The sequence below is a fragment of the Varanus komodoensis genome, unplaced genomic scaffold, assembly GCF_004798865.1.
Source record: "Varanus komodoensis strain SLA01 unplaced genomic scaffold, ASM479886v1 scaffold11, whole genome shotgun sequence".
Lineage (NCBI taxonomy): Eukaryota > Metazoa > Chordata > Lepidosauria > Squamata > Varanidae > Varanus > Varanus komodoensis.
This window is the reverse complement of record NW_025335317.1, coordinates 17,405,149-17,430,781: the sequence shown is the minus strand read 5'-3', so window position 1 is coordinate 17,430,781 and position 25,633 is coordinate 17,405,149. Positions and strand designations below refer to the sequence as shown.

The window sequence follows — 25,633 nt, the reverse complement described above, 5'->3', positions numbered from 1 at the left end:
TGTTTGAAAGCATCTCTCCCACTCCCTGGCAGAAAAATACAACAATAACAGATGAAACATCTATTGTTTCCCTCCCTTCCATGACAGCCTAAAACAGTGGTCTTGTGCTGGTTCTCTCAGTCTGTCCCATGGAAGGGTCAGCTGTGTACACATATTTCCATCCTTGTAATATTTTTCCTTTCCTGTTGGCCCATCATCTGTCTCAGCCATACTTTAGATTTCAGAGCCCTTGTTTAGTCCCCAGGTGGCAGGAATATATCACAAAAAGAGCATTTTCACAGGAAGGCAAGGCCCTAAATCCAAAACAGAATGAATTCTAGCAATGGACACAGGCCAGGAGTACGTCAGCATGGAGCAAATCCACATCGTAGATCAGGGTTGGGCCATGCAGTCCCCAGCTGTTTTGGCCTGCAGTCAGCCAGCATAGCCCATGGTGAGGGAAGAGAAGAGTTGTAGGGCAAAACATCTGGAGAGCAACAAGTTCTCCAACCCTGTGTAAATTAAATGCCTGGGTTAGCAGCTACCATCTTCAGTAGGGCCAGCTCCAAGTTTTGAAGGCCCTTGGGCCAAACGCCCTTAGTGAGGCCCCTTCCGTAATTTACTTTCTCACCACCCTTGGCACCAGCTCCTTCTCCTCCTCTTCTTATCACTGCTACCACCTGCTTGCTTGACAGGCAGTGCGTGTGCGCAAGCCACTCACGGCAGCTCCTGCTCCTGCTTCTCACCCACCATCACGGTCTGGGTCAGTGAAAGGGCGGAAGAAATTCAGTGGGCCTCTGAAGGTGTGTTGGCGTTCCACAGGGGCCTGTTCCTACTCTTGCCACAGGCCCTGAACTCCATGATGTTTCTTATGCAGCATGTGCTTTGTGTACAATCTGTTTAGTGTCTACTAACACTGAAAAATGGAATTCTTAAGGAGCCAGCCTTAGTATTCCCTCTTTGTAAAGGCAGAGTCAGCAAATATCCTGAGACTCTAGTATTGCTAATGCCACTGCTTCATTTCATGACTTAAGGTATTCTCCCTGCAACCTCGTGCCCGCCAATTGTTTTGGATTACAAATCCAAGCATGTCTGATCATTTGCCATGCTGGCTGGGGCTGATAGGAGTTGCAGTCCAAAAGATGTGAAGGTCACCAGATTGGAGAAGTCTGAGCTAAGCAGTAATTAAAAGCCAGTGCAATTCCTTCATGCCATATCACTATGCCAGATTAGGCCAGGAAATAGACTGTATTTTAAGAACCCGAAAGAAAGGATTTCATCCTAAAAAAAGCAAATCAAAACACAAACTGGGATGGCTTTAAGAAAAAGCTCTCTAATTGGAAATCCAGATGCCTCTGCTGATACAATTCTGCTTGACTCTAATGATACGAAGCTCTGTGGGAGCCGTAAAACCTCCAAACATGATGTAGAATACTGTTTTATATACATAAAATGCCAGACTTAGCAAAAAATGCTTGTGTCTTTCTAGAGTTAGAGATGATTTCTGCATCCCCCATCTGGAAGCTGAACATCTATTTCTAGAGTATGAATGTTTCCATTTCTAGCCCTTGCAAATCTTTTGCACATCAGGAAAAACAGCAGTTAGTTCAGCACTTCATCTTGCATGTTCTGAACCTGAAACTGTTGTGAAGATAAAGAGCATCCCCTTGATATAGGGCAACCTTCCCCAATCTGGTTGTTGTTGTTAAGTGCTGTCAAGTCGTCTCTGACTTACAGTAACCCAAGAACGAAAGCCCTCCAAAATACCTTAACCATGGCATCCCTTCTTAGCAGTTCCAAATTCAACTGCGGCTTCCTTGATGGAGTCAATCTATCTTTTACTTGACTTCCCTTAGCATGACTATCTTCTCTAGTGAGTTTTGCTTCTCATGATGTGTCTGAAGTATCACAGTTTAGTCCTTTTTATTTCTAGGAAAAGTTCTGGCTTGATTTGATCTAGGATCTACTTGTTCATCTTTTGTCAGTCTAGGGTATTCACAATACAGCACCGTGTTTTAAATACACCAATTTTCTTCCTGCCAGCTTTTGCCACTGTTCAGCTTTCACACTCATGCAAAGTGATCAGGAATACAATGATCTTGGCCTTGGTCTCCAGTGAAACATCTTTTCATTTGTTTATCTTTTCTAGTTCCTTCATCACTGCCCTTCCAAATCCCAGTCTTCTTCGAATTTCTTGGTTACAGCTTCCCTTTGAATTGACAATTAAGCCAAGATATGCAAAATATTTCACAATTTTGATTTCTACCTTCCAGATATCTTACAACTCCCATCATCCCCAGCCAGTATGGTCAGTTTTGCAGTCTAAAACTTCCAAAGAAAACCAAGTTGGGGAAGAATGTTCATCAGTTTTGTGTATTATAAAGCAGTGCTTATTGCTAACTTCTCAAGACTTTCTGTGTGAGAATTATTCCTATGTGAAATGAACAAGTAATCAAAAGGAAGATGATCTTGGCTGAGGAGAGGTCATCCTTCCCTTAAGCTACTTCTTAGTATTCCCTTTAGGCTAGTCCATATAGAACTGACACAGGCACAAACTCAGCTTGTAAAAGATGTTGAAGTACATTACGATCAGGCAAGAAATGGAAGCACAATTCATTCTTCATCTCACTTCGTTTATTTATAGTACACCCAAGATAGCTATCCTATCTTGGGTGTACTATAAAGCAGGGGTTAGATCTAGACTCATATGTACTTAGAGCAGACTCATTTACATTAACCAATTCTAACTATAATCCTGGCCAGGCTGGGGATGATGGGGGCTGTATTCCAACATGCCTGGGAAGTGAGAGTTTTGGGAAGACTGGTCTACACTGACTGGCACTGGTTCCGGATATCAGTTTTGTAAGCCTTCCTGGACCGAATGTGGGAACTTTGCATAACCACAGAGTTCCAACACATTAAATGACAACAGAAGTACATCGCATTCAGATTGCGTCAAGCTTTTTCATTAAATCCAAAATTTCTTAATACATCTCAGTCTCAATCCAACAATATCCACAATAGTTTCTTTCCTAATATCTGGTCTGCAGGACTGGAGTGAGAAACAAGCTAAAACTCCTTTACTACTACTTTATGTTGTAATATATGTTTCAGTGGTAAACAATTTATATTGACCAACTCTTGTTCTCCCACTGTTTTGTTGATGACATGTTTTATCTTTTCCTAGTCTGGGCAATCAGAGTCACAAACCTATGAGGACTGATAGCAGAAATTATGTATTCTCATTTTAACTGTTATTCCCTAGGTTCTCCTGATGGTAAAAACAGTTCCAAAACTAAATTTCCTATGTGATATTCAGCTATGAATGTTTGGAATTCACATGAATGCAACAGTGTTTGTATAACACAAACACATGCAACTATCAATTCTCTTTTACAGATTTGTGTCCTTCTCACTCATACATGTGCACCTGCTTACACGCATCCTTGTACTAGAATTGCAGGCACATGTTGCTTTGACAGTCCTTTTCATTCAAGAACGGAGACTTCTGTTATCAACATGCCCTTGCAATGGAAAAAGTCATAGTTTCTCCCTGCAACAAATCTATTAAGTGTGCAACCCTATACACATTTAGCCAGAAAAATAGCTTACAGCTCCTGGCATTCCCCGGCCTGGGAGTTGGTAGGACTGTTTCTGTCAAAACATCTATACAGGATTGTGCCCTCAATGCCCAAGACTCTTGTCATGTTTATTTTTATTTTATTTTTTATTAAAACATTTCTATGCTGCCCCTTGCCGAAGGCACATGGCAACCATACCTCATTCACAGTTATTTTCATTCGAACTGAAGGCAACCCGTTGTGTGAGATGCTACAGCAACCTGCATTCTCCCTTGCGCTTAGACTGCCCTCCCCCTCAAAAACCTCCCCCACATTTCTCACAGAGAGTAATTGGTGCCGCCTTCCCAGAAGTCACATCACACCTATGGTTTCAACAGTTTGGCTGGCAAATGTGTTCACCTCTTGCTAGAGCAGTAAAGGATCCTATTTCTCTTATTTGATTCCATAGTATGCTTTTTCAAGTTGCAGTGGGAAAGGTTTGAGAAATGAATGAGGAAAAAACCCCCGCTAGGCAGAGACAACTGGAACATGTATGTTATTATGACGAGTGATTTAAAACAGTAGCTCATCCACCAAAGACTGATTACACTGGAAAGAGCAGTTTCACATGGAGCCATTTCAGTGCTGCTACAAGTGTGCCAACAATCTGGGACTGGGGATATCAGGGCAACACGTTTATCTAAGAATGCATCTATATCTGGAGCAGGGGAATGCATGGATGTTGTTGCACTGCAATTCCCATCAGGCCTAGCCAGCACAGCCAACAGCATCTGGAAGCCAACATGTACCCCACTTATGAACTCTGTATATGAGCATCATTCACAAAGATCCATAGTTGTACCATTGTTGTTGTTGTTGTTAGTCGCGAAGTCGTGTCCAACCCATCGCAACCTCATGGACAACATTCCTCCAGGCCTTCCTGTCCTCCACCATCCCCCGGAGTCCACTCAAGCTCACACCAACTGCTTCAGGGACTCCATCTAGCCACCTCATTCTCTGCTGCCCCCTTCTTCTTTTGCCATCTATTTTTCCCAGCATTAGACTCTACTCCAGGGAGTCCTTCCTTCTCATTAGGTGGCCAAAGTATTTGAGTTTCATCTTCAGGATCTGGCCTTCTAAAGAGCAGTCAGGGTTGATCTCCTCTAGGACTGACCGGTTTGATCGCCTTGCGGACCAAGGGACTCGCAGGAGTCTCCTCCAGCACCACAATTCAAAGGCCTCAATCCTTTGTCGCTCAGCCTTCCTTATGGTCCAGCTTTCACAGCCATACATTGCAACTGGGAAAACCATAGCCTTGACTATACGCACTTTTGTTGGCAGGGTGATGTCTCTGCTTTTTACTATGCTATCTAGATTTGCCATAGCTTTCCTCCCCAGGAGCAAGCGTCCTTTAATTTCTTGGCTGCAGTCCCCATCTGCGGTGATCTTGGAGCCCAGGAAAATAAAATCTGTCACTACCTCCATTTCTTCTCCATCTGTTTGCCAGGAAGTGAGAGGACCGGATGCCATGATCTTAGTTTTCTTAATGTTGAGTTTCAAGCCAACTTTTCCGTTCTCCTTCTCCACCCGCATCAAGAGGCTCTTTAGTTCCTCTTCACTTTCTGCCATAAGAGTGGTATCATCTGCATATCTGAGGTTGTTGATATTTCTCCCGGCAATCTTAACTCCAACTGGTGATTCATCTAGCCCTAATGTTACTTAGTCACCCTTCTATCAATATTAGAATTATTAGTCCATTCTATCTCTATTAAAATATTAGTTTGAATTAGATTGTTAGGAAGAGGCATTGTTCCAACTTTCATAGCAAGGGGCCTTGACTGCCAATCTTTTCCACATCCAATAGGTGGAGCTAATGGTCTTCTTCTCATATTTATTTATTTATAACATTTTTATGCAGCACTCATCGCAGAAGCCTGGGGGCGGCTTACAAGGAGAATAAATAAACATAAAATAGAATAACATTAAAAATTTGGAGAATCTCAGCCATAATTTAAAACCAATAAATAAAAACAACCAATTAACAATTAAAATATCGTTTAAATAAAAAGGTCTTGGCCTGACACCAAAAAACAAATAAGGATGGCGCCAGGCGGACCTCTCTGGGGAGTGCATTCCACAGGTGAAAATCTCAGTTTCGATTTTGTTCTGAATGGTGGGGTTCAGGTGAAGACTAATTTCTGGGGAGGCTGGGACTAGGTTAACACCAATATACATGAATGAAGAAGCACCACTCCTAATTAAGGCATATACACTCTTTCAGCTTGGATCCTCATCAGTATTTTCTCTGATGCCTTTTACTGGGAAGTGGAACATCCCCTCTCTGTCTGAGCTATGCTACTTGCCACTAAATAAAGATGTTCTGAGGAATGGGAATACTCTAGCATCTAAGGGATCCTTAGGTAATAAAGTTCATCCAGGTGTTGCCAGAGAAATATCTGCTTTAGTCTTTTGCAGCATAAACAACAAAGGGTCTTGTACCACCTTAAAGACAAATATGTTTGTTATGATATATGTTTGTGCGGACCAGAAATCACTTCACCAAGTGCTTGGAATGTTGCCCTCTGCTTCTTCTTGATTTAATGGCAAAGCAAGGCCAAAAAAAGATCCCTGTAGGTACCCTCTGGCACATGGAATATCAATCTGAATTGGCAGATCTGTGTTTATGGCTCTGCACCTCTATGTACATGGGTGTAGGGAGAAGGGGAGAAAATTATCTGTGAGGTCAAGAAGGACTGAAATGCAAAAACCTCAGACAGTGTTTGGTACAATAAATCTTAGATGTACGTGAAATAATTACTGGGTTCAGACAACACAATAACCCATGCTCAATGGCCGAGTATGGATTGAGTACAGATTGTCATTGAACCACAGGTTTTGTTGAAATGTGGGTTATTCTGTGGTCTAAACCCAGCTGGGCTAACAAACAATAGCTTGTTAACCACAAACAGCCCATGAAGAAAATTCATGCTTTGTTCTTGAGGTGTAAACTGTGGTAACAGAACCCATTGTTTGTTGATGGACTGTGAATTCTGAGTTCTTTATGATTAACAACCCACAGTTAAACCATAGTGCAGGGTTCCCATATAATGACAAAACATGATCCAATGATAACCTATACTCAAGTCATACCCTAGCTTGTTGTTAAGTGTGAACTAGGTCTGAAAATCAGGACTTTTTTGGACAGAAGAAATTTTCAGTTTGCTTCTCACAAGCCTAGTACATAATTCAAAAATACTGAACGGTTTTCTCCCCCTTTTGCAGAGCATCTAGAACAGACCTGGGCATTGTACGGCCCACAGGCCACATCCAGCCTGATGGATGACCCTGACTGGCCCGCATGAGGTCACTGGCAAATTAAAAGTCAATGCAAATATATATCGTTGTAATATAGATGCAAGCAATACAACTGCACTGCTTTTATTTTGAAGGATCTGCTAAATTGAATTGAATTTATTGCTTTTCATGTAATGTTAATGTTAATGTTTTTGTGAATATTCATTAAATAGTGTTGTTCTGTGCTCCACATTTTCATTGTATCATTGTAATGTTTCATTTACTGTTTTTATAGAGATATATATTGAGCAGAGCTGTAAGTGTATTGGTCCGGCCCTTATCAACTGTCAAAGTTTCTCATGTGGTCCCATAGGAAAATTAATTGCCCACCCCTGATCTAGAAGATGGAGATGAACACTAATTTGACAAACGTAAATAGTTAAAGTGTAGCATTTATTATGTGTACAGTAAATGCAGGGTTTTTAACCTCGCTGAAAATATTGCTGTGTGCAATTATTGTACATGCATTTTGGTAAGGGAAAGGAAATGGCAGCATATTTGAAAGGAACTGGAGAACACTGTCAATGATTACAAGTATCCTGAGCTGGAAACCCTGGAATTCATGGGCGAGTGAGGAAATGGAAGACAGTACACCTCCCAATATCTCACTGGAAGAGGAAAGTCTCTATCAAGATTGTGCACTAGCCATGCCCAACACAACCCCTGTAGGCACAACTCACTTCTCCTTCTCTCTCCCTGTTGCCCCAGCCAGATCTTAACTAGCCCAGATGGAGGGAAACATGATTCATTCACTCCCTGGGCAGTTACTCATCAGGCGCAAGCCAGCTGGCTAAGCCTCCAGTCCCTTCAGTCAGAGCTTAGCCCATTTTATTTCCTCAGCAACTCAGTAAGTCTAACCCAAATGATCTAGGCAGAACAGGGTGTAGATGGAGGAAGAAAGCAATCTTTGAAGGTATAAATAGGAACCAGTCCAGCCCAATGAAGCACAGTCATTGTAGTTGACATAAAACAGGGTAGGGTAGGGGATAGATGTTAGTGAGCGCACACAAGAAAGCCAGTTCTAAACTAGAAATCCTGGTCTGACAAAACTGTTCACTAAAGCAACTTAGGAAAGTGAGTATACTTACTTCAAGGTCCCTTGGTATATTCCTTACAGTGCCTTTCATAGGTCATGCCTGATGGAGAGGGATAGGAAAAGAAAAAAGTCGACTCAAAAAGGGCATTTCTCCAGCATTTATGTTGTTTGGCTTGAGGTGACATTGGCTGACAGCAACAACTGAATTGGCCAACGGGCCACATCACACAGCCAGCAGGTACTCAAGAAAGGAGAAATCCACACTAATATTAACCTTACAAAGGAGGTAACTGGAAAAGGATGATGCTAATCCTTTTCTACCAGGCTGCTCTGTGGAACTCCGGAGATTCTAGCTTGAAATGTGACCAGAAGGTTTGCACTTAGTGGAGGAAGAAAACTAAAATGCAGCTTGCCGACTTCAAGATAGCATCCCTTGTCTTGAAAGCTGTAATCCAGTAAGATAACATGTGCAAATGAATTCTTGGTCATGGGATTAGATTGGAGACGCAGAAATATGAGTAGTAAAGGCTTTGCCAAGTCAGAAGGTGACTCAACTTTCTGAAAGCATGGAGTAAAGCAAATGCAACATGGTTCTCACGGTAAAGAGCACTGGGAAAGGACAGCAATGCACATGGCAACTTCCTTGCCCCACCAAATGACCATATAAAGTAGTCACAGTTATTTTCTGAAGAGTTGGGTTCAACCCTTCACTCTTGATGTAGGCAGAGGCCTAGTTTCCAGTGCACTAGAGGGCTTTTGGAGTTACTTTGTCTTGTAGCTGTGAAGTGCCCATAAGAATCTGCTTTGCAACTAGACTACCTGGTGTTTTGGAGCCTAGGGGCAAGAAGAGCTGGGGGCAAGGAAGAGTTGGGCTCACAACTCATGGAACCTGATTCATCTGAATTCTTACAGTCTTACACAAAGAAGGCTCTTCTGAAACTATCTGTGAACTGTAATACACTGAAGTCACATGCTGACTTTTCACTGCATGTATAAAACTCAGGAGACTCTGACTGGCTGGGGCTAACCAATGCATGAACACCATCATTCAGGGACAATTCACCTATATGATGGTAGCTGCCATGCAATTGTTAAGAAGTGAATGGGGAAGCTATCAGGCTTGTGTAAGGCCATGCACAATGGACGCACACTTGGAGCAAGTTGTTGCCTCAACTTGAGTACTTTACATCTGGCCTGCATTATTTCTCCTATGGGGTGACAGTTACAAAAAAAGCTTTCTTGTTAACAGCTTACCTTGAAGGCCTCTTTGTGTAGAAATATGCAGGTATATGTGATGTAGTGTTTGGCTGTCACTACAAAACAAACACACGCATTTGGGGTCATATTCTTGCTGATTTGGTGCTGGCTTTGCCTCGACCCAAGGATTAGATGCCAGGACCATCATCTATGAATGCTAAATAATATTAAGGAGCACCTGCTCCAGGTTTTTGAGGGCTCTTGGACAAGACACCCTCAATAGGCCCCCTCCCAGAGTGAGTCTATTTTCTCACCATCATCATCACCGGTGGTCCTGCCCTTCCTCCTCTGTCTTATCAGTTACCACAGGCTTGCCTGAGGAGCAGGGAGCCAATGAGCACAGGTGGGCAGCGGCATCTGCTGTGTCTCCTTTAAACGCCACCACCTTCTAGGCCAGCCTGAGATGCACCTGAACAAGCAGGTTGTAAGGGTGCCACGGAGGAGCAACTCGGGGCAGGGTCGTTCCAGTGGGCCCTTGTGGGGACTGTGGGCCCTTGGCAGTTGCGAAACCACGGCCGCCCTTGCATCATCCTAGCCATACGGAACAGGCCGCCTGTGCTGACGGACACCTATCCCTATACGTAGCGCAGGATGAGAAGGGGCCGACCCATACCGGAAGTCCCCCGTGTCCTAGCCGGGCCGTTCCCGTTAGCCCAGCACAGCCGCTCCCCCGGGAGCCTGCAGCCAGCCAATACCTACCCCCAGAAGCTTCCTTCTGGTGGCACCCCCAGGGAAGGCAGAAAGTGGCGCCTTTTATATTCAGCTCAGCAAAACACACCCACACCCGCGCTCCTCCAGTCAAGTCGCGAGCCCCCGCGCGACTATTTGCTCCAGCCGCCAGCACGCAAGCGCCTCGCAAGCCAGCCGCATATTTTGTCGGAAAGGGTCTTGGACAAAGCCAACAGAAGGGTCCTTGTTAGCAGGCTGCTCCCTGGAGAGAGCGCGAGAAAGAAAGAGAAAGAGAGAGAAGGAGAGGGTGGGAAGGGAGAGAGCAAGCAGAGGAGCGAAGCGGTGGGGTGGGGCTCGGCTCGCTCACGCCTGTTTCCTCCGTCTGCCTAAGCTGGGAGAGGGGAGGCAGGAGGGGATGTAGGGACTTTCCGAACACTTTGCATGCAACTCTCCTTGCCCGAGGCAGCGGCGCTTCTTTTCCCGCGCGTCGAGCCGGCCTGGCTGCTGCGCGCCCGAGGGCGCCTTTTACGCACCCGCTGCAGAGGAACTGCCTCTCGGGGCCGCTGGAAGCGCTTCAGGAATCCAGCAGGGGAAGGACTGTGCGTCTTTTTCAGGGCTGCCAAAGGAGGGAGGAGGAGGGGAGCTCCTCTCCGCGTCGTCTGGGGGCGCCCTCACGCCTGACCTCCTCTACCCCGGGAGGCTCCCCCAGAGTGACTCTTTAACTCGGGGCGAGGGGCGGGAAGGGGCTCGCGCGGTGGAAGCGCTAACCCGCCCCAACGAGCCGCCCGCCCAACCCACTCGCGCGGGGCAGGGAGAGGATCTTTAAAGCCGCTTTCTCCAGGAAAAAGGCGGCGGGCGAGGGACGAACGAGCGGAAGAAAGCCGAAGGAAGCGGCCGGAGTTGGATAGTCCCCAGGCTGCAGCGCTGGCGCTTGCCTCTCCAGCAAGGTCGTTCTCCGGCGCCGGTCCCTCCTCGGCAGGAGGCTGCGAGGACCCCGTGCCAGGGTAAGGCGAGAAATGCGCCCGAGCGCCTCCGGTGCATCGAGCGGGCTTCCCGGCGGCTTGCGCCCTTGTCCTCCGCCTCATTTCACACTCTTTTGTTTCATGGTGGCGAGGAAGTCCTTTTGTGCTTCGGTGATGGGTCTCCAGCTTCTCCGACGTGTCGGGAGGAGGGAGGGCAGGAACCTCGGGGCGGGAAGCTAAATCGGACAGGGCTTTTAAAAGGACCCCGAAACAAAAAAGAATATAATGAGAATAACACCGTGGGACCCTCATAAAGTTTTGCTGCAAGAGAAAGTAGCAGCATTTTTTAAAAAAATCGAATATGAAAAACGACATTTTAATATGGATCGTGATCCAGCCATAACAAAGTCCTTTTGATAGTTTCATTGTTGGAATTAGGCGCATGTTTGAAAGTGTTGGATTGAAACCGATGGGGTTGGACTGTGGTGTGCCCATAGGCTTCGTCTGGACGCTGTCTGTTTTATCTCCGAAGTAGATGATGTGGCGATTAAGAGTACTGAGACTGAGCAAGAAGTGAGACATTGGATTGTTTGTTTCTGACTAGCCGCTATTTTAAGATGCAGGATGTGAGCTTTGCAACTACACTGGACTCTTCGTAAGGGAAAGTGGGGAGAAGTACTAATTATTGCATTTTAAAGGCCTTTTGATTCAAAGACATGTTTTTCAAGATCCTGTATGAGATGAACAAGCCACCAAAGATTCTCCACCATCAGCCTCATTTAAATGAGTGAGGACTGTGTAAAAGTGTTCTTGTACAACCCCATTCATTTCAGTGGGGCTTGCAGAGAAGGACTTCCTATGGAGTTGCATTCAAAATGTTCTGAACAAATGGCAGTTCCATGTGGAAAGTGAATGAATCTCTTAGGTATTTCATCATGTATTACAAATTCACATACCATCTGTATGCTTATTACCATCTGTACCTTTCAGATTATTCAGTTTCTGTGTTGGACTAATTGCCATGTAAGAAATGTGTCACATGCAAAGTGCTCCTCACTTGCATTGTATGTCTTGTACTGAGGGAATAACACAGATTGTGACTTGAGTTCCTGATCTTGCAAGCCTGTGAGGTAGTCCATTATTTTGCCCATTTTACACAAAGAGAACCAAAATCATTGAAATTAAATTTAAACATTCAGGAAAACATGTCATACAGTCCATCTACCAAATACTGGAGATTTATTTTCCTGCAGCAAAAACTTCATAATTATTAAAAACTAGCATGACAAGGAGAAAGTTAGTCTAGAACTCTTCCATGAAGGGCTAGCTTTTAAACATTTTTTCCATAGAAACTCATTTAAACATAAAGTCTTCTCAATTGCATTCTGAAGCAATATAGTTTTGGGGGAATATCTCACATTTGGTTTTCATTGTATCAGTTTTTGTATGGTCCAGGTACAACATCTTGTGCAGGATTGTGAACAACTTCCTGTTCTGTGGTTTCTGCTACTTAACAATGAACTTGCAGTTCTGGTGTGTGCAGAGAATTTGTGTGGAATCAGCATGGTGCTGTGTGGGCATCTGATACAGTGATCTGAAATCTGAGTGGGTAGAGTGCATGCAGGTATCATGACCTAATAAATAAGAGTCAGATGGTATCAGTCTGAAATGTCACAGAGCCAAAGTTCATGTCTTCCTTGTAATGGTCAGAAATGATACCCACCACACCAACAAACATCTTGCATGTAGGCCATAATGCAAAGAAGTCTGACATCTCAAGAGGTAAAAAAAAAAAGATTATCAGAGAAATCTAAGGAGCACAGAGGTCTGTGTGGATTCTGTGTATATACATCAAATGTAATCCACATTTCTTTGCCAAGAGTAAATTCTGGGACATGTAAATTCTGCAAATATACACCTATTGCATAATTCCCCCTTGTTTTCATTCTGCCATTTTTACTTTTTTGTGTAGCTTATTCTGTCTCTGCTAGTCACAGGGGGCAGCTGGAAGTGATGCAGGCCTTTGAAGCTTCACTAGCCATGAGCACTAGAAATGTTATCCTTCAAACCTTTGGGGTTTTTTTTTTAAGTTTTCACCAGATACCGCCCTCACACTTTTTATATTATTTATATTTATATTGCTATTTATATCCTGCCTTTTTCCTACAAAGGGCTCAAGGCAGCTTACATCATCTCTCCTCCTCCACCTTATCCCCACAACAACAACTCTGTGAGGTAGGTTGGGCTGAGAGTCTGTGACTGGCCCAAAGTCACCCAGTTGGCTCCATGGCTGCGCGGGGACGAGAATCCAGATCCTCTTGAGTTCCAGTCCCATGCTTTTAACCACTACACCACACTGGCTCTAGAAATGGCTTGTTAGAAGCTTAATTTAGTTTTCTGGTTAAGATTTTTTAGGAAGCAGTACTACAGTTCATCTGTTGAAACTCAAACCAAGTAGCGCAAGTTGTTCTTTTGCAGAAGACATGCAAATAACTATGGAAAGACTGAAAGTGCTTATTACTGTCATCATCTTTGTCACCATCACCATCAATTTGTTAAATGTCAGCGTGGGCTCTGTGTGGAATAGATAATAGAGATGGTTCATCTGCAGTGAGTTTACAAGCTTCAGCAGAAGAAGAAGGAGAAATAAGTGATAAGTAAGATAAAGATTAGAAATCAAGCCAAATGCTGGAGTTCTGCTTCATAAACAGCCACAAATCTGGCAATCCCCATGGATCTGAGTATAGACCTATAAAACTGTAACCTTAGTGTTCATTATTTTCCACTTTTGGAAGATAATATGTGGACATGCATTTCCACAAGAAAGCCTTTTCTGATGTAGTTTGTAGGGGAATGCATCATTAAAACTAAAACCGCATGCATAATAATGTAAATTGTCAGCAGATTTCAATAGAGGAAACACTGATGGGAGAAAAAGAGGCCTAAAAGCATGGCAAAGTCTTTGTTTGGACCAGAGAGCTTTGACATGCAATAAAGCGATTTGTCACCAGATGAGCTGCTCTCCTTTAACAATGCCCTTTAATTGTCTGAATAAGGAAATAGATTCATTGCAATGAAAAGAAAGCCTCTCTCTTTGGATGCTGATGGAAACAAAGGATAGTTAGGGTGTGCCTATGCCAACACATCTTGTTGCTTTTCTTGTAATTTCACTTCAGATTTTTCCTCATTCCCTTTATCTCAATCTTGGGATTCTTCTCCAATGCACATGTGTCCTCTTTCCAGCATAATTTGCTCTAGGTTTTTATTTTTTGAAGGACCTACATATGCAGAATGAGGGCTGTACACCCTTGCACCTCATGAATTTGATTGTGTTTTTAAAAAGGCAGGGAAAGGATCCTTGAAATATTTCTGTGGAATTGTTACATAGCCAAGAAAGACCAAATTCATAGGCAAGCCAATACCTGTGGTGAAAGTGTTGACTTGCTTATAATCATCTTTTGAAAGGGGAAGATTACCCTGACAAGACAAGAGGAGGGCAAGGAGATAAAGTGGGATGATGGCCATAGCAATATATTTTTTCCAACTAATTAATAAAAGCTTAGTTTTTGTGTAAAGAATCATTTTTGCAAGAAGTGAAATTACGATATAAAGCTGGTTTACATGTAATGACAAACCATGGTTAATTAATCACAGTTTCTTGAATTGTGGGTTGTCATTAAGTGTGAACCCAGAACTATAGGTTAACCTATACTTGGGTCTTGACTTGTGGCTTGTTTAAGTTATGGGTTGTCAGTATTCAAGCCCAGAATCATGGGTTATTCTTCAGCTGTAGAGGCAGTAAGCAAGGGCATGCAAGAAATCCATTTTCTTTACACACTAGTACTGCAGTTCTGCAAAGGCAGTTAGGATATGTGGGAAAAACAGGTGAAGAAGGAGGATAACAATTAGGGACTGAGAAAGCAAACTGTGGTATATTTAATCATATGTGATCCTATGGCCCTATTCAAATGTAATGGTATGATTGCCCACTGGCAATTCATTGGTTAATTAACTCATAGATTTCAAGGATGCATGCTGTGTGAGCCACTACCACGTTCCAGGAATAATGTACAATTGCCACATTTGTAGGTTGTTTTGTGACATGTGAACTGGGGCACTTGGGGTTGTTTCTGGATTGAACAACACCAGGTTAACCCAGGAACAAGCCATGAGTTAACTGGATATGTTTAACCCACAAACAACCTAACATGCACATGGTTGGATGTCACAGAAACAACCTACAAATGCTGCATTTGCAGGTTGTTCTGGAAACTGGAAGTGGCTTTTGTAGAACAGACTTCCTCACAATTTCTCAGGCTGTTATGTCTGAGCAGAGTGAATTTCTGGGCAGGGCAACGAACCATGGTTTAAATAAATCATGGGTTCATGTTATCTGTGGATCAGTCCACTGACTATAAATCTGGAACATTAAGAATATGACATGTCATGAAGTGTAGAATGTAGCAGCTTCTTGCATAATTTGTAGTGATAGCTTGTCTCTGAAATGAAAGCATGTAGGCATATACTTAAATGGCTATGGATTCCTCTTGGGGATGTACCTATGACATTTTTCTTGGTTATTTTCAAGGATTTCTGCTGACACAGGTTGTTGTTTGTTATGTAATCGTAATGTACACTTTTGTGCATGTGTGCACAGAAGTGTACTTGGTTGTTCAGAATTCCATGAGAAGGTAAGGGCCATTCTGGATCAGATGAAAGGGCTATTTAGTTCAGTAGTCTGCATCCCACACAGTGGCCACCCAGATGCACACAGGAAACTCTCAAGCAGGACATGAGTGCAACAGCACTCTCCCACACATGTCTTCCAAAAACTGGTGTACAGAAATACAGTGCCTCTGATACTTGGAGATAGCATGTAGCCATCAGAACTAGTAGTCACTGATAATCTTCTCCGTGAATTTACCCTTTTGGAGCCATTTAAATTGGTGGCTGGCATAACATCTTGTGGACATGGATCCCCTGGTTAAACTAAATACCTTGCGAAAAATATTTCCTTTTATCTGTTCTGAATTTCCCACCAGTCAGCTGAGAGAGGGGGAGAGGGGGGAGAGCGCTCTCCACTTTCTCCCCACCATGCATAATTCTGTTTACCATAATCATGTTTTCCATATTCACTTTGTCTTCTAAGCTAAATAATTTCAGCTGTTGTTACCTTCTCCATAGCAGAGTTGCTCCAACTGTTGATCATTTTGAACCATTTGATCTTTTTAATGGCCCTTTTCTGCATTTTTCCACTATGTAATATCCTGTTTTAGGTGTGGGGACCAGAACTGAACCACTGATATGGTTGCACCATAGGTTTTATAAGGAAGTTACGATCTTGGTAATTCTATTTTCCATTCCTTTCCTGTTTATGCCTAACATAGGATTTGCATATTCACAGCATTTGTGCACTGGGCCAACATTTTCACTGAGCTATCCAACAAAACTCCAAGATCTCCATTGAGAACTAGCTCAGATCCCATCAGTTGGGATTTTTTTTTACCCCAGTGTGCCTCATTTTACATATACTTGTAATGAATCACATTTACCATATTGATGCTCATTCTCCAGTTTGGAGAGGTCCTTTTTTAACTCCTTACAATCCCCTTTTATTTTAACAATTTGCAAACTTGGCCATTTTACTGCTCATTCCTAATGCCAAAGCTGAGAAGTATTGGTCCCAATACAGATTCCTATGGCATTCCATTCTTTACATCCCTTCACTGGGAGAATTTACCATGCTATTTTTTCTTCTTTAACCAGTTACTGATCCATAAGAGGACTTCTCCTCTTATTCCAAGTCTGCTAATTTTGCTCAGGAGTTTTTAGTGAGGGATTTTGTCAAAAACCCTTTAAAAGCCCAGATAAACAATATCTATTGGATTTTCCCCATTTGCATATATATCGCTTTTCTCGAAGATCTTTAAGAGGTTAGTGAGTTACGACTCACCTTTGGGGAAACTATGCTGATTTATTTTTCAGCAGGGCTTGTCCTTCTGTATGTGTACTAATTTTATGCTTAATAATGTTTTCAATCCATTTCCTCAGCTAACCAGGTTGCAGTATCCCAGATACCTTAAAAATTGTGCTGCATTTGCCATTCTCCAGTCCTCTAGTAAACAGACTGATTCTGTAGATATGTTATATTTTTGTTAGAAGATCATCAATTCCATATTTCAGTTATTTAAGCACTGTAGGAAGGATACCATATGGGCCTCTTAACTTTCACTTTGTCAATAAGGTTGAGGACTTTATGTCCATCACAACTGTTTGCCTCAGTTCTTCAGAACTGCCCAAGAATCTCTTCTTGAAATCTGATTCGTCCAGGCTCAGGTATCTATATCTTCTGCAGTGAAGGCAGATGAAAATATTCCAGTGTTTCTCCAAGTTCTCTATCTTCCTTTAGTACTTCTTTATCATGCAGTGGTCCAACTGCCTCCTTAGCTAGTTTCCTGTTCCTGGAGTATTTATTTTTTAAAAATCTTTGTCTTGCTGTAGTTAGTGATATTTTCTGCAAAATACTTTTTTTGCCTCTCTTATTGTCTGTTTGCATCTGCTTTGTGCAAGCTCCTTTGTCTTATTTGGGCAGTGCTTTTCCTTCTTTTCTTTAATAGTTCTCTTGTTAGCCATGCTGAGGACTTTCTGGACTTGGCGGTATCTTTCCTATCCTGTGATATACATTTTAGCTGAGCTTTTATTATTGCAGGACTTAGTAATTTGAACTCAAGGCGGCGTCACATAATTCTTATCTTCTTCTCAGTCTTATCCTCACAACAAGAACAACCATGTGAAGGTTGGTTGGGCTGAGAATTTTTGATTGCCCAAAGTCACCCAGTTGGCTCCATGGCTTAGTGGTGACTAGAACCCAGATCACCTGAATCCCAATCCTGCACTCTTACCTACTACTGGCTCTCTTTGGCAGTTTCTCACTTAAATATATATTGAATCTGATAGTACTGTGGTCACTGTTTCCATTTGATTCAAATATACATTTAAATGGTTTTGCCTAAGTATAATGATTAAATCTGCAACTGCTTCCTTCATTCAAACATTTCTTCTCTACTTAGAGGTATGGAAAAGTTCTCCCATCTTCCACAAAATCACTCAGTGTTGGAAAAAATGGGCTTGGAAGCTGCTTTGGATCTGAATGTTCCTGAGAGGCTTCTCCTTCAGGACTGGCATAGGCTGGATTTCTGGGGGAATGGTGACTTGATGAAGCAGCAGCAAATGTTGCTGTTTTGTTCCTTATCATGTTTGGGTGATTATAAATCGCCCTGATGGTGTTTACCTCTGTAAATGAAAGGTGAGCATCAGGACTCTCAGTCTGCAGCTCTGATTTCATCGAAATGGCCTGGTAAGGTACTACTGGAAACAGTGAACAAAGTCACCCCCCTACACACACTTACTCTGTCTTTTTTCTTTTCCTTTTATCTTTTAGTTTTTATTATTTCTTTTTTATATTATGACATTTTTTTTGCCAAGGGGATAGTATACCCAGTTGATGCAGCTTGAACTCTTAAGGCATTTCTGTTTGCGTATTTTGAAGGGACTCTGAAACGTATAATCTTTTGTTGTCAGATGGCATCTTACTTGCAAAGTTGTTTAACATGTCTACTCTAGAACTAAGCATTACAAATACTGTAAACTGACTTGGTATGAAAATACTACCTGAGTGAATTTTCATGCTTAATTGTACTTTTTGAATTGAGAAGGAGGACAACTGCTTTTCGGACCCCTGAGACTTGAGGTTATGATTTTGGTTGTGATCCAGATCTAAGGCATTTCTGTTTCTCTGCTTGGGAAGAACTCTTCTGCTTAATTTTGCAGCTGTAAATAGCCTGATATTCAAGAATCTTGGACATTATAAATTCACCTTGGCTGAAGCTCACTGCAGTGGAAGAGACGGTTCTCTCCCCCTTGGTCACCATTTTTAAGGAAGTTGCTGGTTGTTTGAGCCACGTGATTTTTTTGTTGCTGTTTTTGATCTAAACTATACATGATTTGTTCTAAGGAACAATTATTTCTCCCTGATAGGATTTGGGGGTTTTTCACTGGTGTTGGCCCTGCTTAAGAATAAAAAATTAATAATCCTAAAGAGCAAAGAACAATAATGACGTAGTATGAAATCCCGATTAGATTTCTGTAATGCACTCTACATGGGGCTGCCCTTGAAGACGGTCCGAATACTTCAGTTGGTGCAAATTAGAGCTGCCAGGTTGCTGACGGGGACTGGGCGTTGTTCTCATATAACCTCAGTTCTCTGTCAGCTTTACTGGCTCTCCATTGAAGTCCAGGCCCAATTCAAAGTGTTCATTTTCACCTATAAAGCCCTCAACGGCTTGGGACCTGGTTATCTAAAGGAGCGCTTGCGTCCATATATGCCCTCCCGCCCCCTGGGATCGGCGGACGAGGCCCTTCTCCGGGAGCCCTCTGTGAAGGATATTAGGAGGGTGAGTACCTGGAGGAGGGCCTTCTCTGTGGTGGTGCCCCACCTGTGTCCTTATTTGTTTTTTGGCGCCAGGCCAAGACCTTTTTATTTAAATGATATTTTAATTGTTAATTGGTTGTTTTTATTTATTGGTTTTAAATTATGGCAAATCTAGATAGCATACTAAAAAGCAGAGGCATAACCCTTCCAACAAAAGTGTATATAGTCAAGGCTATGGTTTTCCCAGTTGCAATGTACGGCTGTGAAAGCTGGACTATAAGGCAGGATTGAGGCCTTTGAACTGTGGTGCTGGAGGAGACTCCTGCGAGTCCCTTGGACCGCAAGGCGATCAAACTGGTCAGTCCTAGAGGAGATCAACCCTGACTGCTCTTTAGAAGGCCAGATCCTGAAGATGAAACTCAAATACTTTGGCTACCTAATGAGAAGGAAGGACTCCCTGGAGAAGAGCCCAATGCTGGCAAAAGAGATGGCAAAAGAAGAAGGGGCCGGCAGAGAATGAGGTGGCTAGATGGAGTCACTGAAGCAGTTGGCGTGAGCTTAGGTGGACTCCGGGGGATGGTGGAGGAGAGGGAGGCCTGGAGGAATGTTGTCCATGGGGTCGTGATGGGTCGGACACGACTTTGCAACTAACAACAACAAATAACATCCTCTTTCGTCTTTTGCCTTTTTTCTTTCTCTCCCCCCCCCTTCTTTTTCCCCCCTTTCTTTCCTTCTTTCTTGACTCTCATCCCCTAACTCTTCTGCTTTAAGCTGTACTGTCAAATCGTAGTTTACTTATAGGTATGAAGAAATGTTAGAGGTAGAAGTGGAGAAGAGAAGAGTTAATGCAAGAAGGAAAGCTGAATTGGATGCTGGGAAGCTAATGACAGATCTGAAAAGAGATAGTCGTCTGAGCTCCTTAGATTGAGTTTTAGAGACAGAATGAAGATATTATCAATTAATATTAATGCATTGAAAATTTTCTTTTAAGATAATCAAACCAGCTTTTCATGAGTCTTAAAAATATAGTGTCAGAGAGCCTTTCAGGGAGTATGTCAGACTTAGGATTGGAGCTGGTTCTGGATGGAGATCACCACAGCCCTCAACAATTGAAGAATGGAGGAATGGATTGGTGGAATGTGCTGTTTAAAAAATAGATAGAGGAATGTGCAGCAGGATAAGTGGGTCTGAGGTGTTTAAAAAAGATAGGGAAATCTTTGGAGGATCTGTTGTTTTATAGATTAAGGATTTTTATGGAGTGTTGATAGATTTCGAGGGCTGATTGTATTTGTTGGATCTGTATCGAATTCCCTTGCCTTTTGTCTGTTTTAGCTTGCTCTGCTTATAGTTGTTTTGCTTTCAAAATAAAAAATAGGAAAACAAGGACTGGCATAGGACAGTTCACATAAATTTCATCCATGTTTTTTCTCCTCCAACTTGGACCTCAGCCACTGTGATTGGGAGCTATGACTTCTGTTGACATAGTTGATTGCTGCAGCCGAATTCTGGGATGAAGAGACAGACACATGGGTACATTCTTCCAGGAGAGCATGTGAGGACTTCTGTGGATAGTCCCTGTTAGTATTCAGAAGCGTTATCCACATAAATCCCTCATTCATCCGACAGGAGAATAAAGTGCTGTGTATATGCAAACAGCAGTATTTCATCCCACCTTACAGTCCCAAGGGAAAGAACGGGTAAGCCCTTGCTCCCTTGTGGCATTAATACTAGTTGCCCTTCTAGCTACTAATTGGGGAGATTTATGGCTCTAGCAGTGAATGTTGAAAACACAATTACTTTTCCTGGTAATTTTTAGAAACCTGTTTTGATACTTAGACTGGAAATAGGGCTAGGGTTTCCTGGAAATGTACTACATATTCAGACCAGATGCATTTTGGGAAATTCATCACCGTTCTCCAGGAGCATGACAACGGATTGATTTACATGGAAGAACTATTTTTTAACACTAGTCTTTGCCTCCCAGGGGCTGGTGGGGTGGGTGGGAGAAAAGTGAGCACAACTGCTTGCTTTAAGGTGGTAAAACAGAAGTGAGCACAGTTTCCAAATTAGCTGGAAGGAACAGGCACCCCATTCAGTGGCTTCTCTGGGTTCTTAGTATAGGGCAGGGTGGGAAAAGATCGGCAAGTAGGAAAGGACATGGTTCACCCCCTCCCTTTCCCTTTAACAACCAAGTAGCAATACATGGTTGCATATTTTACACTATAGGAGAGAAGGAATTTGTTTTATAAAAACAATTTTAAGAAAACAATGCAAAATTTGAAACCACAGTATCTGACCTGGAAAAACAGTTTATCAAGACACAGATGTAGGCTTGTGGTTCAAAATATGCCTTAAAGGCACAGCAGGGGTGAGTGTGAATACAGCAGCCAACCTTGCCTTTTTCTATTGGGGAGTGGGGGGAGAAAGCACTTGAACCGCGGCCAGAAGCACCTCGCTTGCATTTAATTACAGATTCTTTAAGAAATAGGCCTACTGCTCTCAGGCTAACTCATGGCTCAGCAATAAGTTTTCCAGCTATTCCTGGTGGTCCACAGGGTATGACATGTAAACCTCATGTTTTTCAGTTAACACTACCCCCCAGTCTCAGGTTGGTGTTTAATCTGTAAGGGTCCATTTAGATATACATAGCTTGAGTGATGGGCCTACTGGGGATTTGCACTTCCCCTTTTTTGACTCAAGGTACAACCCTGCATAGAAAATCAAGTTACCAGCAACAATTTCCTGCTGTTTCCAGGGAAAACTTACCTGTCTGGAGAACAGGAAAACCTGTCTGAATAGTCCTTAGGACATTCACAAAGCAGCACCGCCCCTTGCCTCTTCCTCTGGCTGTGCGCAATACTGGTTGGCTGGTCCCTGTGTCAGTCAAAAAGCCATACCCTTCCCAAAAGCGGTGTGTCAGCTTTAAGAAAAAATGCTTTTAAAAAGGCTCTGAGTAATAAACATTTAATTGGGTAAAGTTGCCAGCAATTGGAAAATGCTTTCTAAATGCCCAAAGCCTGCCTGATGCATAGAGGAGAGAAACAGGCAGTGCTGGATATTGAGAAATTGTTTGTATTGTTTGAGGAATAATGTCAGAGGAAACAAAAATGTACCTCTGGGTAGGTACATCAGTGCACAAATTAAGGATGGGTCGAAATGCCACTTGCAGTTTCATTGCCCCAGAATTGGGATGGGGAAGATCTTACTGGACATGGACCATGCCTCCCAGGATTCATCATTTCTTTTACCCATATCTATGGCTTTTATGGGGCCCACCAGTATTTCACCCTGAATTCCTCACCAGTATGATGTGACATTGTCCTATGGAGGTTACAAGTTTTAAAAAGGGTTGGAAGATTTCTGTACCTAGCTAGTTTTGCACCCAAACCCAGATTGTGTCTCTGAAATATATGAGGATTTTCTTTCCTTTTCTCTTATGTTTCCTCCCAAACTCAAGGTGAATTTTATCAAGAACTTAGTTTTGTCTTGGCCTTTGCCACCCTAAAATACACACCATATTAGGTAAAAAAACGAAATCTCATTCCAAGTGAACAGTCCTTGCTGCTCAGTTTTTCTCAGTGCACCATATGTAGTGAGTTGATGGGTCCTGTTAGCCCAGTGCCACGGTGGACCAAGGACACATCAGCAGCAGAACTATCATTTGGAAACTGGTGGTGTAGGGTTTGCTTTGTCCTGGACTGTGGGATGCCGTTACAAGATATTTTATAGAGAAATACTGGAATGTTAGGTTTTTCTAGGAATGGTGGTGTGTGTACCAAATTTCAGATTTGTTGCATGACTAATTCACTTCAGTGGCTTGCTGACTGGAATGTTAGTTAAGATAGTTTTACAATGTTAGATTCCCCCCCGCCCGCCTGCCCCCATATCTGATCATATATCCCTAGTCCTTGAAGAATTTGGGGAAAAACAAAATCTTCCTATCATAATCCTTGTGGTTATATGAGTTTTTGGTCTGTCTTGTCAAGGTTTAGGTATTTTCACACACACATTTCAGATATTTCAAATGCATGTATTGAAACTGATATATTAAAATCTATGTACCTACATAATTGTTTTTTTCCTATTTATGGCTTTCTTTTACTTTAATTTTACAATAAAAGTTAATTACATGAATAGTTAATATTAGTGCATGTGACTACAGATCATAGCTACTCTGCCAATAGTCTGGATAGTGTAACACAGAGAAATTCTACTAAGCCAGAGAGAAGATTTAGGAGCAGGGCTGTCCCAATAAACAAGTGTGACCTCGAGTCTTGCCTTCCTTGAAATTCTATTCAGAAAGAAATTCTGAATAGCTGTGGATTTCAGGATCATAGGATCTGTTTTTCTTATGACATTTGATTTTTGAAAGTTTAACTCCTTCACCCTTAGCTCTTTTATCCATCCCTTCTTCTGATAAGGGCCATTTCTGATATACCACTCTTTCAGAGGTTTAAGGTCACTGTTTTCCCTAGGAAAGGATGCTACACAATATCCAGCTTCACCTTTCCACCTGCTCCCTCTGCTTTCCAGTCCTGCATCCAGCAGACCCCAACTGAGGGTTGGCTATTCTGCACCCTGCCTGGAGGAATGTTGTCCATGGGGTCGCGATGGGTCGGACACGACTTTGCAACTAGCAACAACAACAACAATCTCAGGGAGGATGTCCTTGGCTCCAGGGCCCAGCCCTACTTTCCTGCCTTCTTCCACTAACTCTTCACATGAGCACATTTAGCTATCATATCACTGCAGTAATCAGGAGTTTTAAATTCACACTTGAATGCTTTTCTAATTCATGGCAATTCGGGCTGCCTTCTTTTCCCCCTCCTTTTACAAATTCCCATCAGTGGAACAAATTGAAGAGCGGGCCACAGAATGTTCATGTTGTTTATGCATGTGCTTTCTTTCTTGTTTATAGGTCCTGAGCATCAGTTTGGGTCAGGCCGTAGTTTTTGTTTTAAGAAGCTTTGGCATTAAGCTTCTGTATTATTGTTCCTTCTTGGTTATGAGATTACTTTTTCCATTTGACAGCTGTTAGAAAAAAACACTGCTTAACCTAGGCAGGGAAACTAATCTCTTCTTGACTTTTAATTATATTTCTTGTTACGTCCCTGTATAGTCTAGTTGATCCTTGATTTCACAGAAAAAAATCTGCAGAATTTCCTCCAGAAGTGCCTGTGGAGATAGATCTGTATCATTCATGGAGAAATCCAGTGCATGAGTACTCAGAAATAAGTCTTACTAAAATCAAAGTTATGGGAGAGTAAGCCCCACTGAAAACAGTGGGACTTAATTCTGAATAAACATGTGTAAGATTGCCCTGTTGGCCATTTTTCTTCATTGCTGCCTTCCACAGAGCATCTGGAATTATTTCAGACTCATAAAGAAAACAAGAAAGCCACATTGGCTTTTTGGCAGAAATAGAAAGGATTTCACCTTGCTTTAATTAAAAAAGAAGTGTCCAGAGCACTTTCTGCTCCAGTTGTAAGAGCTCAATTTCAGTTGATACAGTCAAGGCTGTGGACATAGTGCTTGGAAAGGTATAGCTGATCCCTGCAGTTTAAATCCTTGGATGTGGGGCCATAGTTTGACTAGCAGTGGGAGGTTGAATGAGTGGTCTAAAAGGGAGTTAATACATCTTTGTAAAGGTGGGGTAGTGCCAGCAACCTTGAAAGAGGTGGTGATGCAACTACTCTTTGGATCCAATTAATCTCACTAGTAATTGCCCAGTCATTCTATCTAGGGATAGAAGAACCAGCAATTTTTAAATTCACTTACATTCTCCAGAAATTGCTTAGAAGCTCGTTTTAGCTTGCTGCCAGTTTAGTTTCTGACCAGTTTTTTCACTCATTCAATCAGAAAAACAGAACATTTCACATGGGAAAATTGTGTACTTCCACATTGTCTAAAAATGAAAATGCTTAGGTCAAAAAAAATCAAAATTCGCATTTTTTTAAAAAATACATTTTAAACATAAATTGGGGAATTTCTGAACAAGTCTTGAAAAAAGTGTTCCTGCTTGCATTTAGATTTGCGAATGAGACATGTTTCCATGGTTTGTAAACAGAAATTATTTTCTTATATATCTCTTATTATATTAATTATATTATTATAATTTAATTATATGAATTAATATAATATATATATAATAATTATATATATAATTATATAATAAAATGTTATTATATTATATTATATTATATTAATTATATTATTATACATGTATTAATTTCTTACACATCCCCCTTCCTTGGCACAACCTCCCTGCTCCAGCCTGCCTGGCACCAAATTTGCCGTGTTTTCAGCGCCAAGTTAAAACAGCCCCCTTTGCAGGAGCCTTAAAATACCTTTCTGGTCATTCAGGGGCCTGCCACAATTATCTAGG

At 42.2% G+C, this 25,633-nt stretch overlaps 2 protein-coding genes across 4 annotated transcripts in view; one reads left to right on the top strand and one right to left on the bottom strand.

Moving 5' to 3' along the window:
• LOC123018417 (prosaposin) overlaps positions 1 to 25,633 on the bottom strand; it is a 131,641-nt gene that overhangs the window by 67,582 nt on the left and 38,426 nt on the right. The gene's annotated exons all lie outside the window — the stretch shown is intronic.
• Positions 7,116 to 25,633, top strand: part of CHST3 (carbohydrate sulfotransferase 3) — a 46,269-nt gene continuing 27,751 nt past the window's right edge. For both annotated transcript variants that reach the window (XM_044420496.1, XM_044420497.1), the window contains exon 1: positions 7,116 to 10,859. The gene's annotated coding sequence lies outside the window, so the exon portion shown is untranslated. The remainder of the gene's footprint in view (positions 10,860 to 25,633) is intronic.